General features: G+C 38.1%; 1 long non-coding RNA gene and 1 other non-coding gene across 2 annotated transcripts in view; one reads left to right on the top strand and one right to left on the bottom strand.

Annotated features, from left to right (window-relative positions):
- Positions 1 to 4,149: 4,149 nt before the first annotated feature.
- Positions 4,150 to 22,249, bottom strand: part of LOC132346008 (uncharacterized) — a 63,540-nt gene continuing 45,440 nt past the window's right edge. Inside the window, exons 3-4 of the long non-coding RNA XR_009495683.1 lie at positions 8,766 to 8,951; positions 4,150 to 5,149 (exon numbers count right to left, since the gene is read on the bottom strand). This is a non-coding gene — a long non-coding RNA (uncharacterized lncRNA). The remainder of the gene's footprint in view (positions 5,150 to 8,765; positions 8,952 to 22,249) is intronic.
- On the top strand, positions 20,837 to 20,908 carry TRNAC-ACA (transfer RNA cysteine (anticodon ACA)). The gene has a single exon. It is a non-coding gene; the product is annotated as a tRNA-Cys (tRNA).

The raw sequence follows: 22,249 nt of genomic DNA, 5'->3' as shown, positions 1-22,249 counted from the left end.
TTAGGCAGTCCTCACAAAGCAGTAAATCGTTCAGCATTCACACTTTAACCTAAGGGACATTGTACAGGAGACAGGGATCAAGACCATCCCTGAGAAAAAGAAATACAAAAAAGCAAAATGAGTGTCTGAGGAGGCCTTACAAATAGCTGTGAAAAGAAGAGAAGTGAAAAGCAAAGGAGAAAAGGAAAGATACACCCATTTGAATGCAGAGTTCCAAAGAATAGCAAGGAGAGATAATAAGAAAGTCTTCCTCCATGATCAGTGCAAAGAAATAGAGGAAAATGATAGAATGGGCAAGACTAGAGATCTCTTCAAGAAAATTAGATACCAAGGGAACATTTCATGCAAAGAGGGGCTCAATAAAGGACAGAAGTTGTATAGACCTAACAGAAGCAGAAGATATTAAGAAGAGGTGGCAAGAATACACAGAAGAACTGTACAAAAAAGATCTTCATGACCCAGATAATCACAATGATGTGGTCACTCACCCAGAGCCAGACATCCTGGAATGTGAAGTGAAGTAGGCCTTAGGAAGCATCACTACGAACAAAGCTAGTGGAGGTGATGGAATTCCAGTTGAGCTATTCCAAATTCTAAAAGATGATGCTGTGAAAGTGCTGCACTCAATATGCCAGCAAATTTGGAAAACTCAGCAATGGCCACAGGACTGGAAAAGGTCAGTTTTCATTCCAATCCCAAAGAAAGGCAATGCCAATGAATGCTCAAACTACTGCACGATTGCACTCATCTCACAAACTAGCAAAGTAATGCTCAAAATTCTCCAAGCCAGGCTTCAGCAATACGTGAACCGTGAACTTCCTGATGTTCAAGCCGGTTTTAGACAAGGCAGAGGAACTAGAGATCAAATTGCCAACATCCTCTGGATCATGGAAAAAGCAAGAGAGTTCCAGAAAAACATCTATTTCTGCTTTATTGGCTATGCCAAAGCCTTTGACTGGGAAGATCACAATAAATTGTGGAAAATTCTGAAAGAGATGGGAACACCAGACCACCTGACCTGCCTCCTGAGAAATCTGTATGCACGTCAGGAAGCAACAGTTAGAACTGGACATGGAACAACAGACTGATTCCAAATAGGAAAAGGAGTACATCAAGGCTGTATATTGTCACCCTGCTTATTTAACTTCTATGCAGAGTACATCATGAGAAATGCTGGGCTGGATGAAACACAAGCTGGAATCAAGATTGTGGGGAGAAATAGCAATAACCTCAGATATGCAGATGACACTATCCTTATAGCAGAAAAAGAACTAAAGAACCTCTTGATGAAAGTGAAAGAGGAGAGTGAAAAAGTTGTCTTAAAGCTCAACATTCAGAAAACTAAGATCATGGCATCTGGTCCCATCACTTCATGGCAAATAAATGGGGAAACAGTGGAAACAGTGGCAGACTTTACTTTTTGGGGGCTCCAAAATCACTGCAGATGGTGACTGCAGCCATGAAATTAAAAAACGCTTGCTCCTTGGGGGAAAGTTATGACCAACCTATACAGCATATTAAAAAACAGAAACATTACTTTGCCAACAAAAGTCCGTCTAGTCAAGGCTATGATTTTCCAGTAGTCATGTATGGATGTGAGAGTTGGACTGTGAAGAAAACTGAGTGCCGAAGAATTGATGCTTTTGAACTGTGGTGTTGGAGAAGACTCTTGAGAGTCCCTTGGACTGCAAGGAGATCAAACCAGTCAATAGTAAAGGAAATCAATCCTGAATATTCATTGGAAGGACTGATGTTGAAGCTGAAACTCCAATATTTTGGCCACCTGATGTGAAGAGCTGACTCATTTGAAAAGACCCTGATGCTGGGAAAGATTGAAGGCAGGAGGAGAAGGGACAACAGAGGATGAGAGGGTTGGATGGCATCACTGACTCAATGGAGATGAGTTTGAGTAGACTCTGGGAGTTGGTGATGGACAAGGAGGCCTGGCGTGCTGTGGTCCATGAGTTCGCAAAGAGTTGGACACAACTGAGCAACTGAACTGAACTGAACTGAACTGACTTTTACCAAACATTCAGATAAAATTACTTTTGACTAAGAGGAACCTCTGCACATATTAAAACTCATGGAATGATTATATTGTGATGCTTATTAAATTCCCTAAATTCTGATTTAGTGGAAATCTCTATAATCATGGGTTTCCCTGGTGATTCAGTGGTAAAGAATCCACCTGCCAATGCAGGAGATGCAGGTTTGATCCATGGGTAGGGAAGATCCCTTGGAGAAGGAAATGGCTCAACCCACTCCAGTATTCTTGCCTGGGAAATTTCATGAACAGAGGACCCTGAAGGGCCACAGTCCATAGGGTCACAAAAGAGCTGGACATGACTGAGCAACTAAACAACGACAACTCTATCATCATAGGAAATCATAAACAGGCCACCTGAAGCTTGAATAAGCAAGTTCTTCTTAGTTTTCTAACCAGAATTTTTGACTATTTACTTAGAAATTTCTCAAAGGATGAATGTACCCTTAAGATTCTATCTCCAATTCAGATGTATGGGTTTTTTCCTCCCACAGCAAGCAATTTTCTGACACCAAGATGGGTGTACTACAATTCAATTCAATTCTGAAACTACTCAGAAAGAACATCAGATCTCACAAGCTAAGGGCTCAGTCCCTAAAGACTGCCTCTTACTGCCACCACTTCAGATGCCAATTGCAAGTCCAGGTTGTCACCAGTGCTTCTGACCAACTAGGTGTAGATTGGAGGGAGGGTCCAATGACCTTCTCCTTGGGTTTGATCAGTTTGCTCGATGGACTCAGAGAAGTCACAGCAACATTTACTTACTGGACTACCAGTTTATTTTAAAAGGGTATAACTTAGGAACAGCCAGATAGAAGAATGCATAGGGCAGGATTCGGGGAAAAGGATGCCCTTTTAGAGTGCATTACTTTTTCAGAATCTCCATGTGTTCACCAATGCAAAATCTCTCCAAACTCTATCCTTTGGAGTTTGTATGGAGGCCTCATTACATGGGCATGGTTGATTAAATCAACCAATTGACTTTTGGTGACTGAATTCAATATCCAGTCCCTCTTTTCTCCCAGGAGGCGGTGGGGTAGGGGGAGAGAGGTGGGATGGGTAGGAGAAGGTGGAGTGGGTAGATGGAACTGAAAGTTTCAATCCTCAAAGCCCATGGTTGGCTCCAATGTGTTTTTTAAAAATTACATCATTAACATAACAAAAGATACTTTTTATCTCTTTGATCACTGGAAATCCCAAGGACTTTAAGGATCTCTGTGCCAGGAACCAAGACAAAGATCTCTTACAATAAATTACAATATCACAGCCATATTCCTTTTGGGATATTTTCCAGGGATATTTGTCATATATTTCCTTTTGGAAGAGCTATATTCTTTCCAATTTCCTCTTATCTCAGGCATCATTGCATATGTTGGCAATTCAATTAACTTTTTCATTGCATTTTTCAGTACTCTCTCCAGACTTCTTAGACATCTCTACCTGGTATCACAGATAGTTTCTCTGAGTCTGTATTTGTCAATATTCTCCCTTTTCTGTTTATGTTAGAAACAACCTATCATTTGTTACATAAACGTAAAAAAGAAGAAATGGCATAACTATAAAGAGAAAAAGTCAAGAAAAAGATGAGAAATAGAAGTAAAAAGAAAATATCCTAAGAAAAAAAGGATTAAGAGACAAAAATATAGGGGGAAAAGATGCAAGAAGAGAAGATGGGCAATAAGAACCTCAATAAAATTTAAGGTTTTATGAAAGTTGCTCTCAAAAGCCAAAGTCAAAGCAGTCTTGAGGAAGAACAAAGCTGGAATTATCACACTTCTGATTTCAAACTATATTACAAACCTTTAATAATCAAAACAGTATAGTACTTGCATGAAAATAGAATCATAGATCAACGGAACAGAATAGAGAGCCCAGAAACGAACCCACATTTATGTGGGCAGTTAATCTATGGCAAGAGAGACAAGACTATACAACAGAGGAAAGACAACTTCTTCAATAAATGATTTTGGGAGAAGTGGACAGCTACATGCAAAAGAGTCACTGGACTGTCCTCTCACATCATGCACAAAAATAAATTCAAAATGTATTAAAGACCCTGAAGCCACAAAACTTCTAGATGCAAACAAAGCCAGTAAGCTCTTTGACAGTGGTCTTGGTAATATTTTTTTGGATATGTTTCATCAGGCATGGAAAACAGAGGCAAAATCAAATAAATGGCACTACATCAAACTAAAAAGCTTTTGTGTGGTGAAGGAAACTATCAACAAAGCAAAAAGTCCACACATTTGAAGGGAGATGTTTGCAAGTGTATATCCAAAAGGGGTTAATATAAAAACATGCAAAGAATTAGTACAACTCAACATTGAAACAAACAAGCAAGCCAGTTAAAAAGTGGACAAATATCTGAATAGACATTTTTCCAAAGAAGACATACAGATGGCCAATAGGCACATGAAAAGATGCTCAACATCACTAATCAACAAGGAAATCAAATCAAAACCACAATGAGATATCACCTCGATTAGAATGACTATTATCAAAAAGGCAACAAATAACAAATGGTGGTGAGTGTGTGGAGAAAAAGGAATCCTTCATGCCCTGTTGGCGGGGTTGTAAATTTGTGCAGTCACTACACAATACAGAATGGAGGCTTCTCAAAAAATAAAACTACCATATCATCCACTCTTATTTATCCAAATGAAACAAAACACTAATTCAAAAAGATATATGCACCCATGTTCATTTTAGCATTATTGATAATAACCAAGACATGGAACCAACCAAAGTGTTTATTGATGGATGAGTGGATAAAGAAATGTGGTACATACATGCAGTGGAATATTTATTCAGGCATTATATAAGGAAATCTTGCCATCAACAACACCATGTATGGACCTTGAGGGCATTGTGCTAAGTGAAATAAGTTAGAGAAAGACAAATGCCATGCAATCTCACATGTAGAATCTAAAAAACAAAACAAACAGAAACTGAACTTATAAAACCAGAGGAACAGGCAACCCACCCGTGTTCTTGCCTGGAGAATCCCAGGGACAGGGGAGCCTGGTGGGCTGCCGTCTATGGGGTCGCACAGAGTCGGACACGACTGAAGCGACTCAGCAGCAGCAGCAGCAGCAGAGGCAGGAGCTAGAGGGTGGGCAAAATGGGTTATGTTGGTCAACAGTTACAAAAAATAAGATAAATAAGTCCTGGGGATATAATATACAGCATGTGTACATTGTACATATAATATTATATTAGCAATACAATGTTCTTGGATAAGCAAGCAATACAAGCATTATATATATAAAATATATTTGAAACATTGTATATTTGAAATGTGCTAAGAGAATAAATCTTAAAAGTTCTTATAATGAAAAAAATTTGTAACTATGTGTGGCAATGGATGTTAACTAGACTTACTTAGGTGATTAGTTTGCAATAAACACAAATATTGAATCACTATGCTATATATTTGAAACTAATACAATATTATATGTCAACTGTTTCTCAACAACAGAAAATTTATACATACATAAACCATAACATCAAGATTTCACTCCTACAGAAGAAATGTAAACACAGCCATACAAAGACTAGCACACAAACAAGAATAGCAGCTTTATTCAGAATAGCCAAAAACTAGAAATAACTTAAATGTCCACCAACAGATAAAAACAAATAATGATATATATCTTCATTTTATTTTTATTGAGATGCAGTTGACGTATAACATTGTCTAAGTTTATGGTGTACAATATGTTGATTTGATACTTTATATATTACAACATCATTCACATAATAACTACTTCATTTTTCGTTAAGAACATTTAGAATCTAGTCTTTTAGTAACTTTAAAGTATATAATACAGTTTTGACTGTAATCACTATGCTGTATATTAGATATGCAGAATTTATCTACCAGTTGAATCAGTAGCAAAGAAAAAAGCTACTGAAGTAAATGGTAAGTGAATGAATGCATATTCCAAGAGTGTCCCTACTCTCTGGCTTTTGCCAGCCCTCTCCCTCTCTGCCAGTGTTAACAAAACATATCAGAATGCCTATTATAAAAAAAAGACATTTTAAAATATTCAACATTAGGTTGAATAGATCCAGGATACATGGAGATGACAGTTCCTTATTATTCAATCTCATGAGGCTACACAAGAAACAGTTCACTTTGTTAAGAGTGCCTCTTCAGTACTTTAACTAGGAAAAAATACAGAGAATAGAATGCAAATAAATGTGTGAGGAAATTTTATGTATTTTTATTTATTCTACTCCACCTCCCCAGTAGCTCAATGGCAAAAAATCTGCTTGCTATATGGGAAACGCAGGAGATGTGGGTTCGATCCCTGCGTCAGGAAGATCCTCTAGAGGAGGGCCTGGCAACGTTCTCTGGTATTCTTGCCTGGAGAATCCCATGGACAGAGGATCCTGGGGCCACAGACCATAGGGTTGCAAAGAGTTGGACATGACTGAAGTGACTGAGCACGACCTTTCTAACAGAAATTTGAAGAAGCAAGAAAATAAAATCATAAACTAAAAACAGAAGCCTGCTAATTAAGTTACAGCACTTAAGCGAAACATAGTTGCTGCAATTGAAATTTCTCTCAAAACTGTAGACAGCTAAGTACTAAGGGAAAATATTAAGTTAGGTAGCCATTACTAGGAGGTATCATCTATTTTCCTGGCTTGATGTTTCCATGTAGAACTTCAGAATAACACTCCTGGCTTTCTCTTCACCCCTCACTTACCCATGAGAAGAGTGCCTGAATTTAAAACACTTGGGAAATGGGACATGCATGGCTTAGCATCTCCTGGGCTCTACAGAGAAGGTTAACACCACTTTGTTCTCTGGTAAGAAGCTTATATCTTCCAGAGAGGCCTGAAGTTGCCCAGCTTTGCAGGTAATAGGAAAAGGAAGTTTAATTATCAGGTGAAGTATTTGGGAAGTCCAGTTTACACACACATCAAAATCATGTCCTCCAATACAGCTTTAATCTTAATTAGCTAACATTTTAATTTCCAGTGATTCTGTGTTTATTTCTCAGTTGATTCTGCCAGATTTTTAATGTGCAAGTCTTTCAGAAAACAAATAAATTGACTCTATTTCAAGAGCTCATAGTTCGGTGAGAAAGACAAACAAGTTAACTAGTAATTACAAAACAGCTGTGATAAGTGTTGTAATAGAGGTGAATACAGGGTGTTGTAAAAGTATATGGGAGAAGCAGCTTCTTAGCTTCAGGTAGGGAGCAGTCAGAAAAGGAGACCAAGAAGGGACATGAGTTGAGTCTTTAAAAAAGAGTAGGAATTTCCTGGATGGAGAAGAAAATGTTCTAGGCAGAGATGATTGAGCAAAGTAGCAAATTGGGGTAGTTGGAAATGCTTTAATATATTTAAAGATATACTTATTTATCTATAATTCATAAATGACTCATGTTAATGCACTTTACATTAAGACATGTCTCAAAAGGTAACATAAGACTTAAATAAAAATGCAGCAAAGGGTTTAACATAGGGATTGAACCACTGTAGGTATTTTATAAATGGAGTTTTTCATCCTTTATTTATTTACCATTTATTCTATTGTCAACTACAGATTGGCTTTCCTTGAATAAAATCTGTTTGGTTATGGTACATTCAACTTTTAAAATGCTGTTATATTAAGTTTGGTGAAAAGTAAAGTGAAGTTGCTCAGTCATGTCCAACTCTTTGTGACCCCACAGACTGTAGCCTACCATGCTCCTCTGTCCATGAGATTTACCAGGCAAGAGTACTGGAGTGGGTTGCCATTTCCTTCTCCAGGGAATCTTCCCAACACAGGGATTGAACCCAGGGCTCCCACATTGCAGGCAGACACTTTACCTTCTAAGCCACCAGGGAAGCCCTAATTAAGTTTGCCAGTATTTTATTTAGAATTTTTACATTTATTTCATTAGTAAGATTGGACTATAGTTTTTTCCTTTCTTCTGCTATTCCTCACTAATTTGGTTTCTTAGTTACATTAGCCTCATAGAATGAGTTATCAAGTTTTCCACCTTTTTCAATTTTCTGTAAAAAACACTGTCTTAAAAGTTTTCATAGAATCCAGGTTTAAAAGGATTGTGACCTGATGCCTTTTTCAGAGGTAGAACTTTGGTAGTGTTTCTCATTTCTTCAGTTATTAATGAGTTCAATTTCTGCCTCTTCATGTATTTTCATGATATACTTTTCTTAGATAATACCTTATTTTGTCAAAAATTTCTCTTTATGGACAGAGTAAACCTTGAGTAGTCTCACAATTTTAAAGTTTTAGGATGTTCACATTTTTATGTTAATTCCAGGAGTTTTTTTTGTTTGTTTGCATTTTCTGCTATTTTCTCTTTCATCAGTTTTGCAAGATGACTGTTTGATTTGTTAGTTTTTAACGGACTGAGACTTCCCTGATGGCTCAGTGGTAAAGAATTTGTTCGATCACTGAGTGGGGAAGATCCCATGGAGGAGGAAATAGCAACTCACTCCAGGATTCTTGCCTGGAGACTCCCATGGACAGAGGACTTTGGTGGACTACAGTCCAAAGGGTCACAAAGAGTTGGACACGACTGAGCACAAGCATGCATGTAATGGACCAGCTATTGATTTTTAATCTATTTTACTTGATCTTTCAGAAGCATTAGACATACATTTTCTGTTTCATCACTTAGCTCTAAATGACACAAAAATTCTTAAAAAAGAAATTCTGGGAGAGATGAGTGGCCAATATGGTGCACCCTGAGCTTACCTCCTCTCAGTGGCATGTGAAAGTTACAACTGCAGTTTCCCTGGTGGCTCAGTGGTGAAGAATCTGCCTGCAATCCAGGAGATGTAGGTTCAATCCCAGGGTCAGGAAGATCCCCTGGAGAAGGAAATGGCAACCCACTCCAGTATTCTTGCCAGGAAAATTCCATGGACTGAGGAGCCTGGAGGGCTACAGGGGTCACAAGAGTCAGACACGACTTAGTGAGTAAACCACCACCACAGAGCAATTATTGACGAGAAAGATCAGAAAGCTAGCAGAAAAGATCTACAACTAAAGATATAAAGAAGAAACCATAATGAGATGGGTGGCAGGGGTGGAGACAGAGTCAAGATCTATATCCACAGACAGGAAGATAATAACAACGGCAGAGGTTCTCCCAAAGGGACAGGGGTCCAAGCCCCACATTGAACTCCCCAGGCTGCGGGTTCTATACCAGGAAGGCAAGCCCCCAGAACATCTGGTTTTGCAGGCCAGTTGGGCTTTCTTTTGGGAGAGCCAGAGGGCTGTGGAAAATAGAGTCTCCACTCTTAAAGGACACACACAAAATCTCATAAGCTCTGGGATCCAGGGCAGAGGAGTAATCTGAAAGAAGCCTGGATTAGACCCATGTGCTGACCATGGTGAAGCAACTGGAGCTCACCATGGGGATATAGACTCTTGCAACAGCCATTTTAGGGAGCTTGTTCTACCACAAAGGCACTGGTGCTGGCAAGCACCATTTTAGAATCCTTTGTCTGGCTTCTTAGGGCTGACACCTGGCTCAGCCTACCAGCCTGTCAGTATGTATGGGACAACTTAGGCCATGCAACTAACACAGCCCCACCTACCGGGAGGCTGGCTGGCTTAAGACTTCCTGAACTCACAGTCTCCCCAGTACCTAGTCCCATCCACCAAAGGACCCAGGACACAGCCCCACATACCAGCGCACAGGCACTAGCCCCAGGGCCATAGGGCCCTGCAACTGGAGATCCTTAACCTAGCATCACCCAAGAGAGCGACAGCACTAGCCCCAAAACCTGGCCTCATGCGGGCCAGAACAAATGGATAAATTCCTTGGAATGTACAATCTCCCAGGACTAAGCCAGAAAAAAATAGAAATATGAACTGACCAATTACCAGTAATGAAACTGAATCAGTAATCAAAAACCCCCAAAAAACAAACATCTAGGACCAGACAGATTAAGAGGAACTAACACAGTATTGTAGGTCAATTACACTTCAAAAATGAACAAACAAACAATCACATACAAAAAGAGAACAAATTTGTGTCTACCAGTGAGCAGCAGGGGGCAGGTGGAAAGAGAAATGGATGAAGGCGATCAAAAGACACCATCTTTTGTATGTAAGATGATTAAGTTCTAGGGATATAACATACAACATGATAAATATATTAACACTGGTGTGTGTTATATACGAACATTGTTAAGGAGTAAATCCTAAGAGTGCTCATCATAAGGAAAAATATCTTTTTCTATTTAATTTTATGTTTATATGAGATGATGGATATTCACTAAAGTTATTGCGATAATAGTTTCTTGATGTATGTAAGTCAAATCATTATGATATACAACTTAAAGTTTAAAAAGAGAGAGAGAAAGAAAAAGGGAGAGAGGAAGAGGAAGGAAGAAAAATGACAGTAATTTACAGGAAAGCAGGGCCCTCTGGAGGCTAAAATTTCAGTGTAGTGTTTTATTGAGATTGTTCTCTATAATCAAAACTAATAAAGTAGAAACCAAAGGAAGATAATAGGGAAAAAAGATCTCATTTGTGATAACAATGTATAAAGCACTAATTTAGTATGTAACATGAAATGCATACAGTATATAAACACATAAAATACTAGGCAGTGCTTAGATGGTACTTACTGTGTGCTATGTACTGTTTTAAGCACTTTTAATATATTAACCCATTTCATCTTCATAATAACTCTAGGAGGCACTATTATTATTGTCTCCATATTACAGGAGGGAAAAATGCGGCAAAGGTGAATAGGTTACGTGATTAGTTAATGGGACAGCTAAGTTTGGTACCCAGGCCATCTGACTCCTGCATCTGTACTCTAGAGCACTATGCTTTACTAAATGGTGCGTGCATACAAATACACAGAAATTGGAGAGTCATTGATTATTTCTAGTAATTTTCTGGTTGAATCTTTAGGGTTTTCTATGTAGAGGATCATGTCATCTGCAAATAGTGAGAGTTTTACTTCTTCTTTTCCAATTTGGATTCCTTTTATTTCTTTTTCTGCTCTGATTGCTGTGGCCAAAACTTCCAAAACTATGTTGAATAGTAATGGTGAAAGTGGGCACCTTTGTCTTGTTCCTGACTTTAGAGGAAATGCTTCCAATTTTTCACCATTGACGATAATGTTTGCTGTGGGTTTGTCATATATAGCTTTTATTATGTTGAGGTATGTTCCTTCTATTCCTGCTTTCTGGAGAGTTTTTATCATAAATGGATGTTGAATTTTGTCAAAGGCTTTCTCTGCATCTAGTGAGATAATCATATGGTTTTTATTTTTCATTTGTTAATGTGGTGTATTACATTGATTGATTTGTGGATATTGAAGAATCCTTGCATCCCTGGGATAAAGCCCACTTGGTCATGGTGTATGATCTTTTTAATGTGTTGTTGGATTCTGATTGCTAGAATTTTGTTAAGGATTTTTGCATCTATGTTCATCAGTGATATTGGCCTGTAGCTTTCTTTTTTTTGTGGCATCTTTATCAGGTTTTGGTATTAGGGTGATGGTGGCCTCGTAGAATGAGTTTGGAAGTTTATCTTCCTCTGCAATTTTTTGGAAGAGTTTGAGCAGGATAGGTGTCAGCTCTTCTCTAAATTTTTGGTAGAATTCAGCTGTGAAGCCGTCTGGACCGGGGCTTTTGTTTGCTGGAAGATTTTTGATTACAGTTTCAATTTCCTTGCTTGTGATGGGTCTGTTAAGATTTTCTATTTCTTCCTGGTCGAGTTTTGGAAAGTTGTACTTTTCTAAGAATTTGTCCATTTCTTCCACGTTGTCCATTTTATTGGCATATAATTGTTGATAGTAGTCTCTTATGATCCTTTGTATTTCTGTGTTGTCTGTTGTGATCTCTCCATTTTCGTTTCTAATTTTGTTGATTTGATTTTTCTCCCTTTGTTTCTTGATGAGTCTGGCTATAGTAAAGTTGCAGGATATAAAATCAACACACAGAAATCCCTTGCATTCCTATACACTAATAATGAGAAAACAGAAAGAGAAATTAAGGAAACAATTCCATTCACCATTGCAACGGAAAGAATAAAATACTTAGGAATATATCTACCTAAAGAAACTAAAGACCTATATATAGAAAACTATAAAACACTGGTGAAAGAAATCAAAGAGGACACTAATAGATGGAGAAATATACCATGTTCATGGATTGGAAGAATCAATATAGTGAAAATGAGTATACTACCCAAAGCAATTTATAGATTCAACGCAATCCCTATCAAGTTACCAACAGTATTCTTCACAGAGCTAGAACAAATAATTTCACAATTTGTATGGAAAAACAAAAAACCTCGAATAGCCAAAGCGATCTTGAGAAAGAAGAATGGAACTGGAGGAATCAACCTACCTGACTTCAGGCTCTACTACAAAGCCACAGTTATCAAGACAGTATGGTACTGGCACAAAGACAGAAATGTAGATCAATGGAACAAAATAGAAAGCCCAGAGATAAATCCACGTACATATGGACACCTTATCTTTGACAAAGGAGGCAAGAATATACAATGGATTAAAGACAATCTCTTTAACAAGTGGTGCTGGGAAATCTGGTCAACCACTTGTAAAAGAATGAAACTAGACCACTTTCTAACACCATACACCAAAATAAACTCAAAATGGATTAAAGATCTAAACGTAAGACCAGAAACTATAAAACTCCTAGAGGAGAACATAGGCAATACACTCTCTGACATACATCACAGCAGGATCCTCTATGACCCACCTCCCAGAATATTGGAAATAAAAGCAAAAATAAACAAATGGGACCTAATTAACCTTAAAAGCTCTGCACATCAAAGGAAACTATTAGCAAGGTGAAAAGACAGCCTTCAGAATGGGAGAAAATAATTGCAAATGAAGCAACTGACAAACAACTAATCTCAAAAATATACAAGCAACTCCTACAGCTCAACTCCAGAAAAATAAATGACCCAATCAAAAAATGGGCCAAAGAACTAAATAGACATTTCTCCAAAGAAGACATACAGATGGCTAACAAACACATGAAAAGATGCTCAACATCACTCATTATCAGAGAAATGCAAATCAAAACCACTATGAGGTACCATTTCACACCAGTCAGAATGGCTGCGATCCAAAAGTCTACAAATAATACATGCTGGAGAGGGTGTGGAGAAAAGGGAACCCTCTTACACTGTTGGTGGGAATGCAAACTAGTACAGCCACTATGGAGAACAGTGTGGAGATTCCTTAAAAAACTGGAAATAGAACTGCCTTATGATCCAGCAATCCCACTGCTGGGCATACACACTGAGGAAACCAGAAGGGAAAGAGACACGTGTACCCCAATGTTCATCGCAGCACTGTTTATAATAGCCAGGACATGGAAGCAACCTAGATGTCCATCAGCAGATGAATGGATAAGAAAGCAGTGGTACATATACACAATGGAGTATTACTCAGCCATTAAAAAGAATACATTTGAATCAGTTCTAATGAGGTGGATGAAACTGGAGCCTATTATACAGAGTGAAGTAAGCCAGAAGGAAAAACATAAATACAGTATACTAACGCATATATATGGAATTTAGAAAGATGGTAACAATAACCCGGTGTACGAGATAGCAAAAGAGACACTGATGTATAGAACAGTCTTATGGACTCTGTGGGAGAGGGAGAGGGTGGGAAGATTTGGGAGAGTGACATTGAAACATGTAGAATATCATGTAAGAAACGAGTTGCCAGTCCAGGTTCGATGCGCGATACTGGATGCTTGGGGCTGGTGCACTGGGACGACCCAGAGGGATGGTGTGGGGAGGGAGGATGGAGGAGGGTTCAGGATGGGGAACACATGTATGCCTGTGGCGGATTCATTTTGATATTTGGCAAGACTAATACAATATTGTAAAGTTTAAAAATAAAATAAAATTTAAAAGAAAAAAAAATTGGAGAGTCGTAAAAATACTGGGAGAAATAAGAGAAAACTTGAATAAATGAGAAACCATATCAGGGTTTCTGATTTTGAAGATTCTGTTTTAAAATATGTAATTCCCCAAACTAATCTATAAGTTTTTATTCTATCTCAATCACAAGCCCAGTTTTTTTAAAAATGTGGGATCTTGACAAAATATTTCATATGGTTATTTTTAAGAATAAACCTTAGAGTATCCATGAATATTTCTTTTAAAGAAGAGTAGTAAATGAGATTGCCAGCCAGAAACTAAAACTTTAATAATTAAGACAATATAAATAAATAAATAAAAACAGCTCAGGAGTAAACCATCAATAGAATAAATGGCAAATGTAGAAAGTATATATATTTATACATATATAAGAACTTGGCATATGGGAGTATATAATTTAAAATCAGAAAGGAAGATGAATAAATAACTCACTAAACTATATAAGAAAAACATTAAATTAGTGCTTAACTGCTCAGTCCTGTCCGACTCTTTGCGAACCCATGGACTGTAGCCCACCAGGGGATTTCCCAGGCAAGAATACTGTAGTGGGTTGCCATTTCCTTCTCCAGGGGAACTTACCAGAGATTCTAAATGTAAAGGATGACATGATTAAAACAGTAGAAGAAAACACACTTGAATCTTTGGAATGGAGGTTACCTTTCTAAACATGACCCTAAAACCAGAAACAGAAAGAAAATGATAAATTAGGCTACATAAAAATGAAAAGCAAAAACTGAAAAATTATTCTCCCAGTTTCTTCCTACCTGCTGATTTTAAATAACATTTAAAAATTTGTTTGTTAAAGGTGTGTGGCACTGGTGTTTCTAAGAGGATGACACAGACTTCAACATAATGTTACCTAAGATATTTTATCAGAATGGGAGGGTTTGTTTTCCTTCTGCCTAAATGAACAATAAATACCATGTATGGGGATGATTGACATCCTGAAGTGCTCTTATTCCTGGTGGCCAATAAATCTTTCATGATTCTCAAACTGAAAGAATATGTTCTTAATAGACACTTACTCATTCATTCAGCACATATTTAATAACTACTCAGACCAACATACAGTGCTAGACTATATGGGGGGAACCAAACTCAGAAGCCATTGGTAGTGTAATAAAAAGAACACTTAACTGGAGACATAACTCTTGGGCTAGTGCTTAGGACAGTTTTGTCCTTTTGATCTCTCCGATCCTCTGTTCCCTTATCTTTTGTAAAGTAAAATCAAAACTTGGAGAACTACTATGCAGATTAGAGTCAAACAAACAAACATTTATTGATGTTCTTAGCATATATAATACAGTTTCTGTGAAATTCTACACAAAACTATATTGCTATCATAACAAGTTCCCTGCTCTAGTGGACGTAAGAGTAAGGCGGGGGACGTGGGGGGGAGGTGGGAAATAGCATATATATGATTAGTAATAGCAAAATTTGAAAGTGAGGAAAGCTCTACCAGGGAGAAAAAAAGAAAGGATCAGAGAAGATTAGGTAATTAATCTGGGAAGCTTGAGCTGGACTTGAAAGGTGGGTGGGTATTTGGGCCTTTATAGTTGTATGAGAAGGATTACATAGACAGAGGATAGGATATGAGTAAAAGCAAATAGAGGAAAGAAAAGCAATGAGAATATGAAGAAGACAACAGTACTTTAACAAGAGTATGGGACAGACGAAGGTCAGCAGTGACTGGAAAAAGTGTGGAGTCAGATCACACAGAATCCTGAAGGCTGAACTAAGGAGTTCGGACGTGATTCCTTAGGGAAGGAAAAGTTCTGTAAAACGTATAATTTTGACAAAATACTGCCATGGATTTGAATCCTGGCCCTGTGTTCCCTAGCTATATAATTCTGACACCACCTAACTTCTCTAAGAGGCTTCCTGGGTGCCTCAGCAGTAAAGAATCTGCCTGCCAATGCAGGAGACGTGGGTTCAATCCCTGGGTCAGAAAGATCCCCTGGATATGGCAATATCCACTCCAGTATTCTTGCCTGAAAAATCCCATGGACAGAGGAGCCTGATGGGGTATAAACCAAAGGGTCACAAACAGTCGGACATGACTTAGTGCCTAAACAACAAACAAATCTTTCTAAGCCTCAGTTTTTCATCTGTATGATGGAGATACTACTAACTTAAGTCAAGTTCCAAGCACAGCATCCTGTAAATTAAAGATGATTGATATGGCATAGGCATAATGTATAAGCACTGGCTGACTACTGAAGGGCTCTGATGGAAATAGTAGACATAATCTAAATTCTAAAGCACTGTGCAGCCTAGATCAGAGGCTAGGAGAACAGTCAGGAGAAAACTACTGCAGTCTAGGAGTCCTAGGGGATACAGAAAAGTTGAAAAGAAGATCGAAATCAGTTTCAGAGAATATCTTAGGATAGAATATAATTAGGCAGATTTTGGACACAGAATGAAAATACAGTATGGCTGATAGAATGAAGATGTACATGACAGGAAATAAGCTACAAACTAAATTCTGGAGGAGGTGAGTGGGGATGAGAAAAAGAATCCAAGGGGAATAGTATTCTTTGCCTGATTTCTTATCTGTCTTTATTCCGTGATACAGAATGCGTTTTTGTATGTAGCATTATTTGGGGAATAAGGTAGGGCATAAATATTGAATGAAAATAGTCTTAAAAGAGAAATATTTGTCCATAGAAAGAAGAGAATAAGAAAATGCCAAATGAGGCTACAAAGACATTTTGAGACAAAAAGACAAAAGTGAAGGAACGCAGCTTCTAATTCAAGAAGAATGTGACATCATCTACAAGGAACGCAGTAGGTTTTATATATATGACTATAAAAGTGTAGAAATAGTTTAGTTAGTTTAGATCAAGATTTCTCAATCTGGGCACTATTGATATTTTGGACTGGATAATTTATTCTCTTTTAGGGAAGTGTGGGACTTAATTTTCCTTTTTAGAATATTTAGCAGCATCTTGGCCCCTACCTATTAGATGGCTGTGGCACACTTTCCCCACGTTGGGACAACCACAAATATCTCCAGACATGCTTAAATGCCCCCTGGGAGACAAAAATACCTCTGGTCTAGGTGTTGTTGGAATATGATTAGGGGCCTAAAGATATGGACAGTGTCTTGTTTGAGGCTATTTCTCACATCTAGAACATTGCTGGCACATATTGACTCTCTAGATAGATAGGTAGGTAGATAGATACATAGATAGAAAGAAAATGATGGGAAATAGTAACTGATAATTGGCATTGAAAGATTAGATGAAGTTGCATAGCATATATTTATATTGGAACCAATGAGATTATTTTGTAGTTTTCTTATTTTTTCCTCAAATCATGGAGAGACCAAGTACAGAACAGGTGAGACAGAAGCCAAAAGAGGAAATTATTTAAAGGAGAAGCTGGTCAAATAGTGTTAGTTGTTTTTGCTTCCAGCTATTTTTCTTTTTGTTATTCCTATAAAAGGTAATACAAGTTTATTAAATGCCCATTAACTTTGTACATACTGAGCACAAAGTAGGTGTTAAAAAATTTATTTGTTAAGTTAATTTATATCCTAAAGCACAAGACTGGGTCTAAAGTTAAAATATGAAGTGGTGTGAAAGTGAAGTTGAGGAATAGGATAGAGATAGGTTAAAAAAGTAGACTTTAACTACATCTCTTGTTACTAAAAAACAAAAGAAAACCTCATTGAAATAACTGATACAAGAATTTATTATTTGCTAGTTCTGTATGGTGGGAATATCTATGAATATTAGATATTCAAATAAATAGAAAAATAAGGAAAATAAAATATGAAATGGTGAGAATTGCTGTTTATAAAATCTTTTGACTTATGGGAAAAGCTTACCCTCAGTTTTCCATAAAATTATTTTTCCTACATGTGGAAATGTAACTATTAATGTAATATCCTTTTTATCAAATTTAGTTAAATGCCCTATCTTCTCTATTTTTAAAATATACAGTATAAACACAATCAAGGATACCCCAAACAACATTCAGTTCAGTTCAGTTCAGTTCACTAAGTCGTGTCCAACTCTTTGCAACCCCATTGACTGCAGCACAAAAGGCTTCCCTGTCCATCACCAATTCTCAGAGGTTGCTCAAATTCATGTCCATCGAGTTGGTGATGCTATACAACCATCTCATCCTCTGTCGTCTCCTTCTCCACCCGCCTTCAATTTTTCCCAGTAACAGGGTCTTTTCCAATGAGTCAGTTCTTTGCATGAGGTGGCCAAAGTATTGGACTTACAGCTTTAGCATCAGTCCTTCCAATGAATATTCAGGACTGATTTCCTTTAGGATAGACTGCTTGGATCTCCTTGCAGTCCAAGGGACTCTCAAGAGTCTTCTCCAACACCACAGTTCAAAAGCATCAATTCTTCAGCACTCAGCCTGCTTTATAGTCCAACTCTCACATCCATACGTGACCACTTTAAGACTTCTTTTGGAGAGAATAAGAGAAGCAATGGTTTTCCCACCTTTTATAAGGATGACACTACCATAGATATCTGTGACATTTCTTGTAACTAATTATAGCTTGAATTTGCAAATTTAGCCCTTAGGAAGTTATTTATTTTATAAGTTGGTTCATTTTTCATTAGGTACATAGTAATACTGTGATGGCTTTTGTGGTTCAAACAGCTAGATTTCCACAGTTGTGGTTAATCTGGTGAAATATCTAAATGAGTTATCTAATCAATTTTTATTTGTTAAACTAATACAGCATTATCTCCTTTTTATATTCCCATACCTCTCAGGACATTAATTTTCTCAGGGAATAACTAATTATCGATGTGAATGTCTTATTTTCCCTGCCACGTTGATAGAGTAGCATCATTTGCTCTCTCCAACTAGCATGGTTCCTCCACATAATATGTGCTTCAAAATAGATGATGGACAAATCTGTGACTGAACAATTACACCTCACTGGGTGGAAGTCAGAAGACTTGTGTTCTGGACCTACCTGTGTAATTTTGGGCAAATTTTAAACTCACTGGACCATAAGATACTGTAACTAAGTAGAACCTTACGAGGCTTTCCCAGGCAGATTTCTCCCCCATATCCTCTCTGAAGTACTTAGATAACAGTAGCTGATGCACATTTCCTGAGCTGTTGTATAGATGCTAAAATCACCCCCAAATGGAAGAAATTAATTACTTGATGATCATAAGCATGTAGCCCCCAACCTACTGGTGCCTAAGAATCAATAATGTTAACCCATGTGACATCACCCTGTTACCATCAACCAATCAGAGAACTGTGCACAAGCTGATCACATACCTTGGGATGTCCCTCCCTCACCTTGCCTTTTTAAATGCCTTGCTGAAACCCCTGGGGGCAGGGGGAGGCCGAAGGAGTTCTGGCTTTTTTGAGCACTAGCTGTCCTGAACAACTTGCTTGGCCACCCTGCAATAAATGCTGCACTTTTCTTCACCACAACCTGGTGTCCGTAGATAGGCTTTACTGCACTAAGGCAAGTAAGTAAGGATCCAAGTTTGGTTTGGTAACAATATGAAAGGTGTTAGGGTAAACGTTACCCAGGCTTATGTTAAAGTATAGAGTTAGCTTTTTCATTTTCCCCAAGGAAAAGGACAACAGCATAACTGTTTACACCCGCCTGTGTCTCCTTTGGAGGGTATGGAGTCAAGTATAAGCATGGATAAAGTTTTCACCTTGGCCAGAAACACAGCTTTTGTGAATTTTCAGTGTGTGAAAGAGCCAGGGAGCATGTGTGATATGAGACAGCTCATACTTAGAAAAACGTTCAGAAGTTGGATATGTGGAACAGAAAAATACTAAGAGTGTCTCCAGAGACAAATGTTGCAAATATAAGCTACAATAACATTTGGCTTCTTTATGTGAAAACAGAGTAAACTACATGAATATGAAAGGTTAGATTTCTCTTCCATACTTGTGAAAATCTCTTTACATGCCGATACTACCGCAGCTCTCTTCTAGCACTATTACTAGTTTAATTAGATGACATATGTTGTGCTAAAATGTTTGGACTCAATCTATTTATGTGAAGTAGTTCCTTGCTGATCAAAAGATAGTATGTGAGGCTACACCCATAAATTTGCAAATGCAAGACAATAAGCTACTTATGCAACACATTTATGCAATGTTATTTCATTCCGTATATCCAGATTTTCTTCATGATCAGTTTCAGACTAATCTGCAATTCTGTTTCAAGATGATTATCTGCCATAGTCATACCATGCTCACTTTGGCTGGTGTGTGTGTAGCTGTAATATTTCATACACATTAGTGCTCTTACAAAAACATAGAAAACCTAAAAATGAATAACAAACAAAATCTTGATAGCTATTATTTCAAAATAACCTAGTGCCAGATTTTAACTGAATTAAATATTCATTTCAGACCTTACTCCAGATGGAGCACTGTACTAGTTACAAAGTATATAATTAAGACAAGGTCCATGGTCTATCATCTCAAGAAGCCTGTGGTCTGTTGGGGAAGCAGACACAAAACAAATTTAATGCAAAGCATGAAAATTTCCTAAAGCAGGATGTTGACGACAACTCTAAGTGTGGAAAAGGTAACAACCAGTTCCAAGATTGTGCTTCCCTTTTGGCTCAGTGGTAAAGAATCCTCCTGCCAGTTCAGGAGATGCAGGTTCGATCCCTGGGTTGGGAAAATACCCTGGAGAAAAAAATGGCAACCCACTCTAGTATTCTTGCCTGGGAGATTCCATGGACAGAGGAACCTGGCAGGCTACAGTCCATGGGGTCACAAAAGAGACAGACATGACTCAGTGACTTTAGTCATAGCAATTCCAATATTATCAATGGGAGGTGGAAACATCTAAACTGAACCTTATAGAATAAATAGGGTTCAATGTGTGATTAGAAAACAAGAAAAAACGGACTTCCCTGGTGGCTCAGAAGGTAAAGCGTCTGCCTACAATGCGGAAGACCCAGGTTCAATCCCTGGGTAGGGAAGATCCTCTAGAGAAGGAAATGGCAACCCACTCCAGTACTCTTGCCTGGAAAATCCCATGGATGGAGGAGCATGGTAGGCTACAGTCCACGGGGTCACAAAGAGTCGGATACAACTGAGCGACTTCACTTTGCTTTGCTTCAACCTGTGATTAGAAAACAAAATAAAACAGCAGGAACAATGACTTGGGAGCGGGAGGATGTGGGGGATGTTCAGAGAATGGCAAGTGGTTCGAGGTTCCAATGTAAATGGGGTTGAGTGAATAGCTGTTCCATGTTAAGGATTTCAGATTTTACCATTTCACGCCAGTCAGAATGGCTGCGATCCAAAAGTCTACAAGCAATAAATGCTGGAGAGGGTGTGGAGAAAAGAGAACTCTCTTACACTGTTGGTGGGGAATGCAAACTAGTACAGCCACTATGGAGAACAGTGTGGAGATTCCTTAAAAAACTGGAAATAGAACTGCCTTATGATCCAGCAATCCCACTGCTGGGCATACACACTGAGGAAACCAGAAGGGAAAGAGACACGTGTACCCCAATGTTCATCGCAGCACTGTTTATAATAGCCAGGACATGGAAGCAACCTAGATGTCCATCAGCAGATGAATGGATAAGAAAGCAGTGGTACATATACACAATGGAGTATTACTCAGCCATTAAAAAGAATACATTTGAATCAGTTCTAATGAGGTGGATGAAACTGGAGCCTATTATACAGAGTGAAGTAAGCCAGAAGGAAAAACATAAATACAGTATACTAATGCATATATATGGAATTTAGAAAGATGGTAACAATAACCTGGTGTACGAGACAGCAAAAGAGACACGGATGTATAGAACAGTCTTATGGACTCTGTGGGAGAGGGAGAGGGTGGGAAGATTTGGGAGAGTGACATTGAAACATGTAGAATATCATGTAAGAAACGAGTTGCCAGTCCAGGTTCGATGCGCGATACTGGATGCTTGGGGCTGGTGCACTGGGACAACCCAGAGGGATGGTATGGGGAGGGAGGAGGGAGGAGGGTTCAGGATGGGGAACACAGGAACACCTGTGGCGAATTCATTTCGATATATGGCAAAACCAATACAATATTGTAAAGTTAAAAAATAAAATAAAATTTAAAAAAAATAAAAGAAAGATGAAAGAGTATATAACAGAATTATATTCTCAGTAAGTTGTTTTAGAAACATCATCCTGGCAACAGTGTACAGAATTATCCGAAGAGATGAAAAATAACTTCAGACAAGGATTTGTGAGCTTATTAAAGATTTTTTCCTTATTTTTTGCCTTTTCAGTGCTTCCATACTGGGCCTGGCATATAAAGTATGTTCTGAAAAACA

This window comes from Bos taurus, chromosome 8 (genome assembly GCF_002263795.3).
Source record: "Bos taurus isolate L1 Dominette 01449 registration number 42190680 breed Hereford chromosome 8, ARS-UCD2.0, whole genome shotgun sequence".
In the NCBI taxonomy this organism is placed as follows: Eukaryota; Metazoa; Chordata; class Mammalia; order Artiodactyla; family Bovidae; genus Bos; species Bos taurus.
The sequence above is the reverse complement of the archived record's forward strand: the minus strand, read 5'-3'. Positions and strand labels throughout refer to the sequence as shown.